General features: G+C 35.9%; 1 long non-coding RNA gene across 1 annotated transcript in view; it reads right to left on the bottom strand.

Moving 5' to 3' along the window:
- Positions 1-13,058, bottom strand: part of LOC107639342 — an 18,896-nt gene extending 5,838 nt beyond the window's left edge. Inside the window, exons 1-3 of the long non-coding RNA XR_002361144.1 lie at positions 12,941-13,058; positions 11,942-12,026; positions 11,703-11,835 (exon numbers count right to left, since the gene is read on the bottom strand). This is a non-coding gene — a long non-coding RNA (uncharacterized LOC107639342). The remainder of the gene's footprint in view (positions 1-11,702; positions 11,836-11,941; positions 12,027-12,940) is intronic.

The following is a 13,285-nucleotide window of genomic DNA, read 5'->3' as shown; positions in this document are numbered from 1 at the left end:
GCAGGGATGTAAATGCCTTGACACCTCAGGATCTGTGGACCCCACAGGATCCACTCAGGATCTGTGGACCCCACAGGATCTCCACCTACCTCCACTCACTTCTTCTCACCACTCTCTTTCACACAACCCCATAAACACTCTTCCCTAAAAACCCCTCACCAATCACCTCAATCTCTCTTCCCCACTAAACCTTCACCACTCACACCCATCTCCTCTTCCCCATAAACCTACCTCATAAACTCCACATACCTTCAAAATTCAAAACCAATTTCCCACCCAAACCCACCCATATGGCCGAACCAGTACCCCCCTCCCTTCCCTATATAAAGACCTCCATTCTTCATCAAATTCACACAACACACCCCTCTACACTCCCCTCAGCCGAAACCACATCTCCCTCTCCCTCTCCATATTTCTTCTTCTTCTTCTTCTTCTATTCTTTCGTTTATTGCTCGAGGGCGAGCAATATTCTAAGTTTGATGTGGTAAAAGCATAGCTTTTTTTGTTTTTCCATTACCATTGATGGCATCTAAGACCGGAGAATCCTCTAGAAGAGGGAAAGGGAAGATAAAAGCTTCCACATCCGAGTCATGGGAGATGGAAAGGTTCATCTAATATGAGCATTTCGGCATCCACCTACCGTATGAAGAGGATAATGATGATGATGAAGACCAAGATTGATTGTCTCCTCTTCATCAAGTCACTTTTTATTGCTTTATGTTTGTTTGATTATATGAATTGTTAAACTAACTCCTAGTAAGCTAAGGATTTCTATTATGGTTTAAATACTTTGATATTTCCTTCATAATTTTGTTTAATGATTAATGCTTGTATGCTTATTTGGTGAAAAACTCAAAATAGGCTTGGTACCCCTATTTTAAGTTAATGTGCATGCCTTGATATATTTCACTTCTTTAGGGGGAATTATGCATGCTTGTTATATATAAAAAGAGGAAATCAAATTCTTTTTGAAAGGGGGAATATCTCATCCTTGAGATTAATAGAGATATTGAACTTAAAAAAATTTCATTGTTTTATGCATGCTTCTATGACACATTTCAAACTCCTTTCTTTTCGATAATGTCAAAAGGGGGAAGAAAAGTTTGAGGATATTTGAAGTTTTGAACTTTTGAAAAAGAACAAGTTTGAGGATTTGAAAAGAAGAAATAAGTTTGCGAAACAATGATTTCAAAAAGACTTCCGCTAAGCAAAAACTTTTGATATCTAAATTGTTTTCTTTGATAAACGCCCTTTAAGGGAACAAATGCACATATTTAGGGGGAACTCCTGCAAAATTTTTTTGTGAAGTCTTCTCCAAAGCTTTCTATAAAACAAAGTGCATTATTGTTGTTTTCAAAATCATTTATAAATGCATATCCTCAAAATTGGTTTGTCATTATCAAAAAGGGGGAAATTGTAAATCATGTTGCTTGTATGCGAAGTTTGTATTCGTAGGTTTTGATGAATGACAAACCAACAAACGACATGAAAGACAAACCAACAAACAACTTGAATGAACAAGCATGTTGAAAGATCAACCAACATTCAACGTTGAGGAATGAAGAGTTGAAAGCAACACAACAACAACAAGAAACTCAAGTCCACAACATTTGAAGACAAGTATAGTGTCTTAGGACTTAGGTAACTTCTTGTTCAGAACCAATTGCTAAATATCTCAACACACACTCACAAAATGTTTTGATGCACATCTTGCAATTCGATAAAAGTAAAAGCTCCTTATAAATGCTTAGCAATTGAGTTAAGCTCTTGGAAAAATACTAGTACAATAACACTTTTGTATATTGTCTTTAACTTTCGCAAAAAGATTCATTGTTGTTGCAATACTCAATTCACCCCCCCTCTTGAGTAATTGTGCATAGGTTCTACAGTTTTCACTTGACACCTTCACGCCACAAGCACATGGTTAGGGACAGCTTGGTTTAGACGCTTAGGCCAGGATTCATTCCTTTAGGACCTCCTCTCCACTGATGCTCAAAGCCTTGGATCCTTTTTATTACCCTTGCCTTTTGGTTTTAAGTGCTATTGGCTTTTCTGCTTGCTTTTTCTCTCTTTTTCTTTTCTTTTTTTTTGCAAGCTTTTGTATTCACTGCTTTTTCGTGCTTCAAGAATCATTTTTATGATTTTTCAGATTATCAAATAACATGTCTCCTTGTCATCATTCTTTCAAGAGCCAACATATTTAACATTCTTAAACATCAATTTCAAAAGACATATGCACTGTTCAAGCATGCATTCAGAAAACAAAAAGTATTGTCACCACATCAAAACAATTAAACTAATTTCAAGGATGAATTCAAAACCATGTACTTCTTGTTCTTTTATTTTTAAAACATTTTTCATTTAAGAGAGGTGATGGATTCATATTCACTACTTTAAGGCATAGACACTTAGATACTAATGATCATGTAATAAGACACAAATATAAATAAACATTTAACATAAAAAACAAAAAACAGAAAATTTAAGAACAAGGAATGAGTCCACCTTAGTGATGGTGGCGTTTTCTTCTTGAGGAACCAATGATGTCCTTGAGCTCTTCTATTTCTCTTCCTTGTCTTTGTTGCTCCTCCCTCATTGCTCTTTGATCTTCTCTAATTTCATGAAGGATGATGGAGTGCCCTTGATGTTCCACCCTTTGTTGTAGGTTTTTGAGATGAATCTTTCCATCTCCCATGACTCGGAGGAGGAAGCTTTTGTCTTCCCTTTCCCTTTTCTAGAGGTTTCTCCGGTCTTAGGTGCCATCAATGGTAATAGAAAAACAAAAAAGCTTATGCTTTTACCACACCAAACTTAGAATATTGCTCGCCCTCGAGCAAGAGAAGAAAGAAAAGAAGAAGAAGAAGAAGAAGAGAAAATATGGAGGAGATGGAGGTGTTGGGGAAGGGTGTTTATTGGGAAGAGAGGATGAATGTTGAGAAGAGGGAAGAATATGAGTGGAGGTAGGTGGGGATCCTGTGGGATCCACAGATGCTGAGATGATCCTGTGGGGTCCACAGATCCTGAGGTGTCAAGGATTTACATCCCTGCAACAATTAGGCATGTAAAATGCCTTTGCATGCAATTCTGGCGTTTAAACGCTTAATTGATGCTTGTTCTGGGCGTTCAACGCCCATATGCAGCATGTTTCTGGCGTTGAACGCCAGTTCTATGCTTGTTTCTGGCGTTCAGCGCCAGCTCTTCTCAGGGTGCATTCCTAGCGTTTGAACGCCAGGATGTTGCTTGTTTCTGGCGTTCAACACCAAATCCATGCTCTGTTCTGGCATTGAACGCCAGCCAGATGCTCCTTACTGGCGTTTAAACGCCAGTAAGTCCTTCCTCCAGGGTGTGATTTTTCTTCTGCTGTTTTTGATTCTGTTTTTAATTTTTGTAATTATTTTGTGACTCCATATGATCATGAACTTAATAAGACATGAAAGAACAATAAAAATAAAAATAAAATTAGATAAATAGAAATTGGGTTGCCTCCCAACAAGCGCTTCTTTAATGTCAATAGCTTGACAGTGGGCTCTCATGGAGCCACACAGGTGATCAGGTCAATTTTATAGACTCCCAACACCAAACTTAGAGTTTGGATATGGGAGTTCAACACCAAACTTAGAGTTTGGCTGAGGCCTCCCAACACCAAACTTAGAGTTTGACTGTGGGGGCTTTAGTTGACTCTGTACTGAGGGAAGCTTTCTATGCTTCCTCTCCATTGTTACAGAAGGAGATTCTTGAGTTTTAAACACAAGGTTGTCCTCATTCAGTTGAAGGATCAATTCTCCTCTGTCTACATCAATCATAGCTTTTGCTGTGGCTAGGAAGGGTCTTCCAAGGATGATGGATTCGTCCTCATCCTTCCCAGTGTCTAGGATTATGAAATCAGCAGGGATGTAAAGGCCTTCAACCTTTACTAACATGTCCTCCACTTGTCCATAAGCCTGTTTTCTTGAGTTGTCTGCCATCTCTAATGAGATTCTGGCAGCTTGCAAGGATTCCTAGTTTCTCCATTACAGAGAGGGACATGAGGTTTATCCCTGACCCAAGGTCACATAGAGCCTTTTCAAAGGTCATGGTGCCTATGGTACAAGGTATTGAGAACTTTCCAGGATCCTGTTTCTTCTGAGGCAATCTCAGTTGATCCAGATCACTCAGTTCATTGATGAACAAGGGAGGTTCATCTTCCCAAGTCTCATTACCAAATAATTTGGCATTCAGCTTTATGATTGCACCAAGGTACTTGGCAACTTGCTCTTCAGTAACATCCTCATTCTCTTCAGAAGAAGAATACTCATCAGAGCTCATGAAGGGCATAAGGAGGTTCAATGGAATTTCTATGGTCTCTAGATGAGCCTCAGATTCATTTGGTTCCTCAAAGGAAAACTCCTTATTGATCACTAGACGTCCCAGGAGGTCTTCCTCACTGGGATTCACATCCTTTTCCTCCCCTGTAGGTTCGGCCATGATGGCTTATTGATCACTAGACGTCCCAGGAGGTCTTCCTCACTGGGATTCACATCCTTTTCCTCCCCTGTAGGTTCGGCCATGATGGTTATATCAATGGCCTTGCACTCTCTCTTTGGATTCTCTTCTGTATTGCTTGGGAGAGTACTAGGAGGAGTTTCAGTTATCTTCTTACTCAGCTGGCCCACTTGTGCCTCCAAATTTCTAATGGAGGACCTTGTTTCATTCATGAAACTCAGAGTGGCCTTAGATAAATCAGAGACTAAATTTGCTAAGCTAAATGGATTCTGCTCAGAATTCTCTGTCTGTTGCTGAGTGGATGATGGTAAAGGTTTACTATTGTTAAACATGTTTCTTCCACCATTAGTAAAGCCTTTTGAGGCTTTTGTTGATCTTTCCATGAGAAATTTAGGTGATTTCTCCATGAGGGGTTATAGGTGTTTCCATAAGGTTCACCCATATAATTTACCTCTGCTATTGCAGGGTTCTCAGGATCATAAGCTTCTTCTTCAGAAGATTCCTCTTGAGTACTGTTGGATGCAGCTTGCATTCTATTCAGACTCTGAGAAATCATATTGACTTGCTGAGTCAATAGTTTGTTCTGAGCCAATATGCCATTCAGAGCATCAATTTCAAGAACTCTCTTCCTTTGAGGCATCCCATTACTTACATTGTTCCTCTCAGAAGTGTACATAAACTGGTTGTTAGTAACCATGTCAATAAGTTTTTGAGCTTCTGCAGGCGTTTTCTTTAGGTGAATGGATCCACCTGCAGAATGGTCCAGTGACATCTTTGAGAACTCAGACAGACCAGAATAGAATATATCCAGAATGGTCCATTCTGAAAGCATGTCAGGAGGACACCTTTTGGTCATCTGCTTGTATCTTTCCCAAGCTTCATAGAGGGATTCACCATCTTTTTGCTTGAAGGTCTGAACATCCACTCTAAGCTTGCTCAGCTTTTGAGGAGGAAAGAACTTAGCCAAGAAGGCCGTGACCAGCTTATCCCAAGAGTTCAGGCTATATTTAGGTTGTGAGTCCAACCATGTTCTAGGTCTATCTCTCACAGCAAACGGGAAAAGCATGAGCCTGTAGACCTCGGGATCAACCCCATTGGTCTTAACAGTATCATAGATCTGCAAGAATTCAATTAAGAACTAAAAAGGATCTTCGGATGGAAGTCCATGAAAGTTGCAGTTCTGTTGCATCAGAGAAACTAATTGAGGTTTAAGCTCAAAATTGTTTGCTCCAATGGTAAGGATTGAGACGCTTCTTCCATCAAACTTGGAAGTAGGTGTAGTATAACCACCAAGCATCCTCCTTGCATTATTATTATTTTCGGCTGCCATCTCCTCTTCCTTTTCGAAAATTTTTGTAAGGTTGTCTCTGGATTGTTGTATTTTAGCTTCTCTCAGTTTTCTTTTTAGAGTCCTTTCAGGTTCAGGATCTGCTTCAACAAGAATGTTCTTATCCTTGCTCCTGCTCATATGACAAAGAAGGGAATAAAAAAGAAAATATGGAATCCTCTATGTCACAGTATAGGGATTCCTCATGCAAGTATGAGAAGAGAAGAATATAAGAAGGATGAGAGGAAAAATTCGAACACAGAGAGGGTGATGGGGTTCGAATTTTGGGTGGAAGAGAAGTGTTAGTAGATGAATAAATAAATAGAAGAAGATGAGAGAGGGGGAATTTCGAAAATTAATAAAATTTAAAATTTTAAAGTTAAATTTCGAAAATTAAATTTGAAATCAAATTAGATTAAAATTAAAACAATTAGATAATTAAAAAGAAAATTTGGAAAAGAGGGAGGTATATTCGAAAATTAAAGAGGGAAGAGTAGTTAGGTGGTTTTGAAAAAGATAAGAAACAAACAACAAGTCAATTAATTAGTTGAAAAAGATTTGAAAATCAATTTTGAAAAGATAAGAAGATAAGAAATTAGAAAAGATATTTTAAAATCAAATTTTTGAAAAAGATATGATTTAAAAAGATATGATAGAAAGATATGATTAAAATTAGTTTTGAAAAAGATTTGAATTTTAAAATCAAAATTAATGACTTGACTCACAAGTAATCACAAGATATGATTCTAGAACTTAAAGTTTGAATCTTTCTTAAAAATAGTTTTGAAAAAGATTTTGAAAAGATAAGATTTTTAAATTGAAAATTTGATTTGACTCATAAGAAACAACTAAATTTTAAAAAGTTTTGAAAAAGTCAACTCAAATTTTCGAAAATTTATGAGTGAAAAAAAAGGAAAGATATTTTTTATTTTTGAATTTTTAATGATGAAAGAGAAAAACATCAAAAAGACTCAATGCATGAAAATTTTGGATCAAAACATGTGATGCATGCAAGAATACTATGAATGTCAAGATGAACACCAAGAACACTTTGAATATCAAGATGAACACCAAGAACTTATTTTTGAAAAATTTTTTATGCAAAGAAAACATGCAAGACACCAAACTTAGAAATATGCAAACTTCAGACACTAACAAATTGAAAATGCATATGAAAAACAAGAAAAGACACAAAACAAGAAAATATGAAGATCAAACAAGAAGACTTATCAAGAACAACTTGAAGATCATGAAGAACACTATGAATGCATGAATTTTCGAAAATTTTTAGAAAAATAAAAGTATGCAATTGACACCAAACTTAAAAATTGACTCAAGACTCAAACAAACAACATAAAATATTTTTGATTTTTATGATTTTATTAATTTTTTTGGATTTTTTTATATATATATATTTTTTTTTGAAAACATATAGGAAAAAGGAAGTAATGAATTCAAAGTCCTCAATCAAGATTCCAGGAATCATACCAGGTTAGTCTAAAGCTTGATGGCCAGCCAAACTTCAGCATACCATTTTGAAACTTTAGAATTCACTCTTAAAAATTTTAAAATAATTTTCGAAAACAAAGGGAAAAAATTTTTTGAAAGATTTTTGAAGAATTTTTTTTTGAAAATAAAACAAAAAGAAAATTACCTAATCTGAGCAACAAGATGAACCGTCAGTTGTCCAAACTCGAACAATCCACGGCAACAGCGCCAAAAACTTGGTGTGCGAAATCGTGATCATTGCTTCATTGGTAACGGCGCTAAAAACTCAATACGCACGTTCATGATCTTAATTCTATTTCACAACTTCGTACAACTAACCAGCAAGTGCACTGGGTCGTCCAAGTAATACCTTACGTGAGTAAGGGTCGAATCCCACTGAGATTGTTGGTATGAAGCAAGCTATGGTCATCTTGTAAATCTCAGTCAAGCGGATTAAATTGTTTTAAGAAATTATAGTGGATGAAAATAAATAAAATATAAAATAGTATAGTGGTACTTATGTAATTCATTGGTGAGAATTTTAGATAAGCATATAGAGATGCTTTCGTCCCTTTGAACCTCTGCTTTCCTGCTGTCTTCATCCAATCCTTCCTACTCCTTTCCATGGCAAGCTATATGTAGGGCATCACCATTGTCAATGGCTACTTCCCATCCTCTCTATGAAAATGGTTTGATGCGCTGTCACTGCATGGCTAATCATCTGGAGGTTCTCGATCATACTGGAATAGGATTCACCCTCCTTTTGCGTCTGTCACTACGCCCAGTACTTGCGAGTTTGAAGTTCGTTACAGCCATCCCTTCCCGGATCCTACTCGGAATACCACAAACAAGGTTTAGACTTTCCGGATCTCAGGAATAGCCATCCATAGGTTCTAACTTATACCACAAAGACTCTAATATCTCGGACTTGGTCCCCTGTATTAGATATCTAAGAGATATTCATTTTAGCTTGTTTGCGTGTAGAACGGAAGTGTTTGTCAGGCACGCGTTCATAGGTGAGAATGATGATGAGCGTCACATAATCATCACATTCATCATGTTCTTGGGTGCGAATGGATATCTTAGAATAGGAATAAGCTTGAATTGAATAGAAAAACAGTAGTACTTTGTATTAATTCATGAGGAACAGCAGAGCTCCACACCTTAATCTATGGAGTGTAGAAACTCTACCGTTTAAAAATACATAAGTGCTAATGGTCCAGGCATGGCCGAATGGCCAGCTCCCATGAAAGTCTAAGATGGCATAAAACTAATCAAAGATGATCCGAAGATAGTAAAAAGTCCTATTTATACTAAACTAGTTACTAGGGTTTACAGAAATGAGTAAATGATGCAGAAATCCACTTCCGGGGCCCACTTGGTGTGTGCTTGGGCTGAGCTTGAAGTTTACACGTGGAGAGATCATTTTTGGAGTTGAACGCCAGTTTGTAACGTTTTTCTGGCGTTGAACTCCACTTTGCAACTTGTTTCTGGCGCTGAACGCCAGACTGCAACATGGAACTGGCGTTCAACGCCAGTTTGCGTCATCCAAACTCGAGTAAAGTATGAACTATTATATATTGATGGAAAGCCCTGGATGTCTACTTTCCAACGCAATTGAGAGTGTGCCATTTGGAGTTTTGTAGCTCCAGAAAATCTACTTTGAGTGCAGGGAGGTCAGAATCCAACAGCATCTGCAGTCCTTCTTCAACCTCTGAATATGATTTTTGCTCAAGTCCCTCAATTTCAGTCAGAAAATACCTGAAATCACAGAAAAATACACAAACTCATAGTAAAGTCTAGAAATGTGAATTTTAATTAAAAACTAATAAAAATAGACTAAAAACTAACTAAATCATACTGAAAACTATGTAAAAATAATGCCAAAAAGCGTATAAATTATCGGCTCATCACAACACCAAACTTAAATTGTTGCTTGTCCCCAAGCAACTGAAAATCAAATAGGATAAAAAGAAGAGAATATACTATAAATTCCAAACTAGCAATGAAACATAGCTCCAATCAAATGAGCGGGACTTGTAGCTTTTTGCCTCTTGAATAGTTTTGGCATCTCACTTTATCCATTGAAGTTCAGAATGATTGGCATCTATAGGAACTCAGAGTTCAGATAGTGTTATTGATTCTCCTAGTTTAGTATGTTGATTCTTGAACACAGCTACTTTATGAGTCTTGGCCGTGACCCTAAGCAGTTTGTTTTCCAATATTACCACCGGATACATAAATGCCACAGACACATAACTGGATGAACCTTTTCAGATTGTGACTCAACTTTGCTAAAGTCCCCAATTAGAGGTGTCCAGGGTTCTTAAGCACACTCTGCTTTTCTTTGGATCTTGACTTTAACCGCTCAGTCTCAAGTTTTCACTTGACACCTTCACGCCACAAGCACATGGTTAGGGACAGCTTGGTTTAGCCGCTTTGGCCATGATTCATTCCTTTAGGCCCTCCTATCCACTGATGCTCAAAGCCTTGGATCCTTTTTATTACCCTTGCCTTTTGGTTTTAAGGGCTATTGGCTTTTTCTGCTTGCTTTTTCTCTCTTTTTTTTTCTTTTTTTTTTTTGCAAGCTTTTGTATTCACTGCTTTTTCTTTCTTCAAGAATCATTTTTATGATTTTTCAGATTATCAAATAACATGTCTCCTTGTCATCATTCTTTCAAGAGCCAACATATTTAACATTCTTAAATATCAATTTCAAAAGACATATGCACTGTTCAAGCATGCATTCAGAAAACAAAAAGTATTGTCACCACATCAAAACAATTAAACTAATTTCAAGGATGAATTCGAAACCATGTACTTCTTGTTCTTTTGTTTTTAAAACATTTTTCATTTAAGAGAGGTGATAGATTCATATTCACTACTTTAAGGCATAGACACTTAGATACTAATGATCATGTAATAAGACACAAATATAAATAAACATTTAACATAAAAAACGAAAAGGCAAGAATCCAACAGCATCTGCAGTCCTTCTTCAACCTCTGAATCTGATTTTTGCTCAAGTCCCTCAATTTTAGTCAGAAAATACCTGAAATTACAGAAAAATACATAAACTGATAGTAAAGTCCAGAAATGAGAATTTTAATTAAAAACTAATAAAAATAGACTAAAAACTAACTAAATCATACTGAAAACTATGTAAAAACAATGCCAAAAAGCGTATAAATTATCCGCTCATCAAGAAGCTCCCTCTTCTCTCTAGAATTAGGGTTCCTAGGATTAATTGCATCATATATCCATGTTTAATTCTTTGCTTTCATCTTGTTTCTTCTACATTTTCATGCTCTAGTAGTATAATTCTCTTGCTCTCTCTTGTTAATTTCCCTTTTTGCTCTCTTTTGTGTTGATGAACACTTGTTGGATTTGGATTTTCTATTAATGAAATTTGATGTTTGATGCCCTTTTATTGTTGATTTGAGTTGTGATTTTACTTTCTTTGTAATTGGTATTTGGTAGATTTTACTATTTCTTGCACATTTACCATGCTTTCCTTTTATGCCTTCCAAGTGTTTGACAAAATGCTTGGTTGGATGTTAGAGTAGATTTTGAGCATTCTTGGCTTGGAAAGAGTAATTAGGCAATCTTGAGTCATGAAAACCCAACTTATGTTGGTGACCTAGAATTGTTAGCTAATATTGTTTCCATTGACTCTAATCTCTTGCTAATTCAATTAGTGAGTTGATTAGGACTTTTGGATTGAAATTAGCTAGTCTTATTAGACTTTCTTCGAGTATGAGGATAATATTATACCTTCCTCCATTGTCGGGGATGACGTAATAAGATAAATTCTTGTTTATTATTGTGATATGATTGATTAGTCTTGTTTGACGTTCTCCCTATGTGAAGATAACATGATACCTTCTTCCATTTGTTGAAGTTGACTAAATAGGATGAACTAATCATTGTATGACTAGGATAGAAAACCTATATTCTCAACCCTTGCCATGAATGTCTCTCTTTATTACTTGCTTTCTTTAGTTGATTGCTTTACTTTTCTTACCCATTTAATTTCTTGTCCCTTTATCAATCAAACCCCCATAGTACTCCATAGCCAATAATTGACCACTTCATTGCAATTCCTTGTGAGACGACCCGAGGTTTAAATACTTCGGTTAATTTTCATTGGGGTTTGTACTTGTGACAAAACCAAATTTTTGATTGGGAGGATTGTTTATTGGTGTAGAACTATACTTGCAACGAGAATTATTTTGTGTGAAATTCAATACCGACACGACAATTCACTCATCAATCAACATGGTAATAAAATGCTTGAGGAAAAAGCAAGATGTTGATGCAAGAATCTTGATAATCTTGTGTTTTGACCACAATGTATAAGACAATAAAAAAAGTAGGATGTGATCTTTCAAATAAAAAAGGGTACCTGATCAGCAGAGAAAATGGCCCAAGCTAAGGGCTTGTTGAAGAGAACACTTCCCCTAACCAAACTCACAACACAACGGAGTCCTTAAATCAAAGAGTATCCAGCAGCCAAACCATTAGCAACTACCAAGAATCTGGAAAGTTTTTTAATCCATCAAAAACTAATGAATTAGGACAACAAAACATGCAACACTTTTGATGCTAGAAATTAACATAGAACATAGATTAATAGATACTTACACCAAAGCCATAACATCAGTGAATTTAGCTTCCTTCTCAAAGGAGAAAAACACCTTCACTTGTGAATCAGTTCCAATAAGAACAGCTGAAACAACTCCAAGACCAAGAATCATAAACCTTAACACTAACTCAGCTATCTTGATCCTCTTATCCAACAATTTCAGGTTTGTGCTATGGTACACTAGAGCTATTCCAGGACTAACACCTACACCCAAATAACTCATTTTTCCTAGACACTAACAATGCAAAAGAAAACAATGGATATAAACACCAACCACTAAATTCTTCACCACTTAAATAGACACGGGTTTTAGTTCAACACCCAAGAAAATAGAAGGAAAAAAAGATTCAGACAAGGAAAAAAGAAATAAATAAAAGAGAGAAACAAAATATGTATTTAGAAAGTAAATAATCAAGAAGATAAAATACCATAAAATCAAAAAACCAGAAAAAAAAAACAATAAACCAGTGAATACAATTGCACCCTATAAATACATTAACTTATTTTTACACACCAAATTAAATATCAATGAAACCCGTTAAACCTTAAAACCCAATGATAGAACAGCACAAGCAATACTAATTAATTAAGTTGGTGTGACAGTTTTGCCTAGTTAATTTCACATGGGTTCATCACCTCATTTCATAGAACCAAGTTGGTGTGAGAACAAACAAATAAAACTTCTTTTTTAAATTAAGCCTATCAAACTTGAAAGTTTACCTAAACTTGTAAAACCTAGAAAACTTAAAATTATAAAATAAAAAATATATATTGTCACTCAGGTTATATCGCTATGGACATAATGACAAATTACTTTTTTATTATGTCTTTGCATGAATTTATAAAAAAAAAAAGTGATATTAATCAACATGGCAACAAAATGCTTGAGGAAAAAGCAAGATGTTGATGCAAGAATCTTGATAATCTTGTGTTTTGACTACAATTTCTAAAACAACAAAAAAAAAGTAGGATGTGATCTTTTAAATATAAAAGGGTACCTGATCAGCAGAGAAAATGGCCCAAGCTAAGGGCTTGTTGAAGAGAACACTTCCCCTAACCAAACTCACAACACAATGGAGTCCTTGAATTAAAGAGTATCCAGCAACAAAACCATTAGCAACTATTAAGAATCTGCAAAGTTTTTTAATCCATCAAAAAGTAATGAATTAGGACAACAAAACATGCAACACTTTTATTGCTAGAAATTAACATAGAACATAGATTAATAGATACTTACACCAAAGCCTTAACATCAGTGAATTTAGCTTCCTTCTCAAGGGAGAAAAGCACCTTCACTTGTGAATCAGTTCCAATAAGAATAGCTGAAATAACTCCAAGACTAA

Source organism: Arachis ipaensis, chromosome B04, assembly GCF_000816755.2.
Source record: "Arachis ipaensis cultivar K30076 chromosome B04, Araip1.1, whole genome shotgun sequence".
NCBI classification, from domain to species: Eukaryota; Viridiplantae; Streptophyta; class Magnoliopsida; order Fabales; family Fabaceae; genus Arachis; species Arachis ipaensis.
Note: the sequence above shows the minus strand (reverse complement) of the source record. Positions and strands in the feature narration are given on the sequence as shown.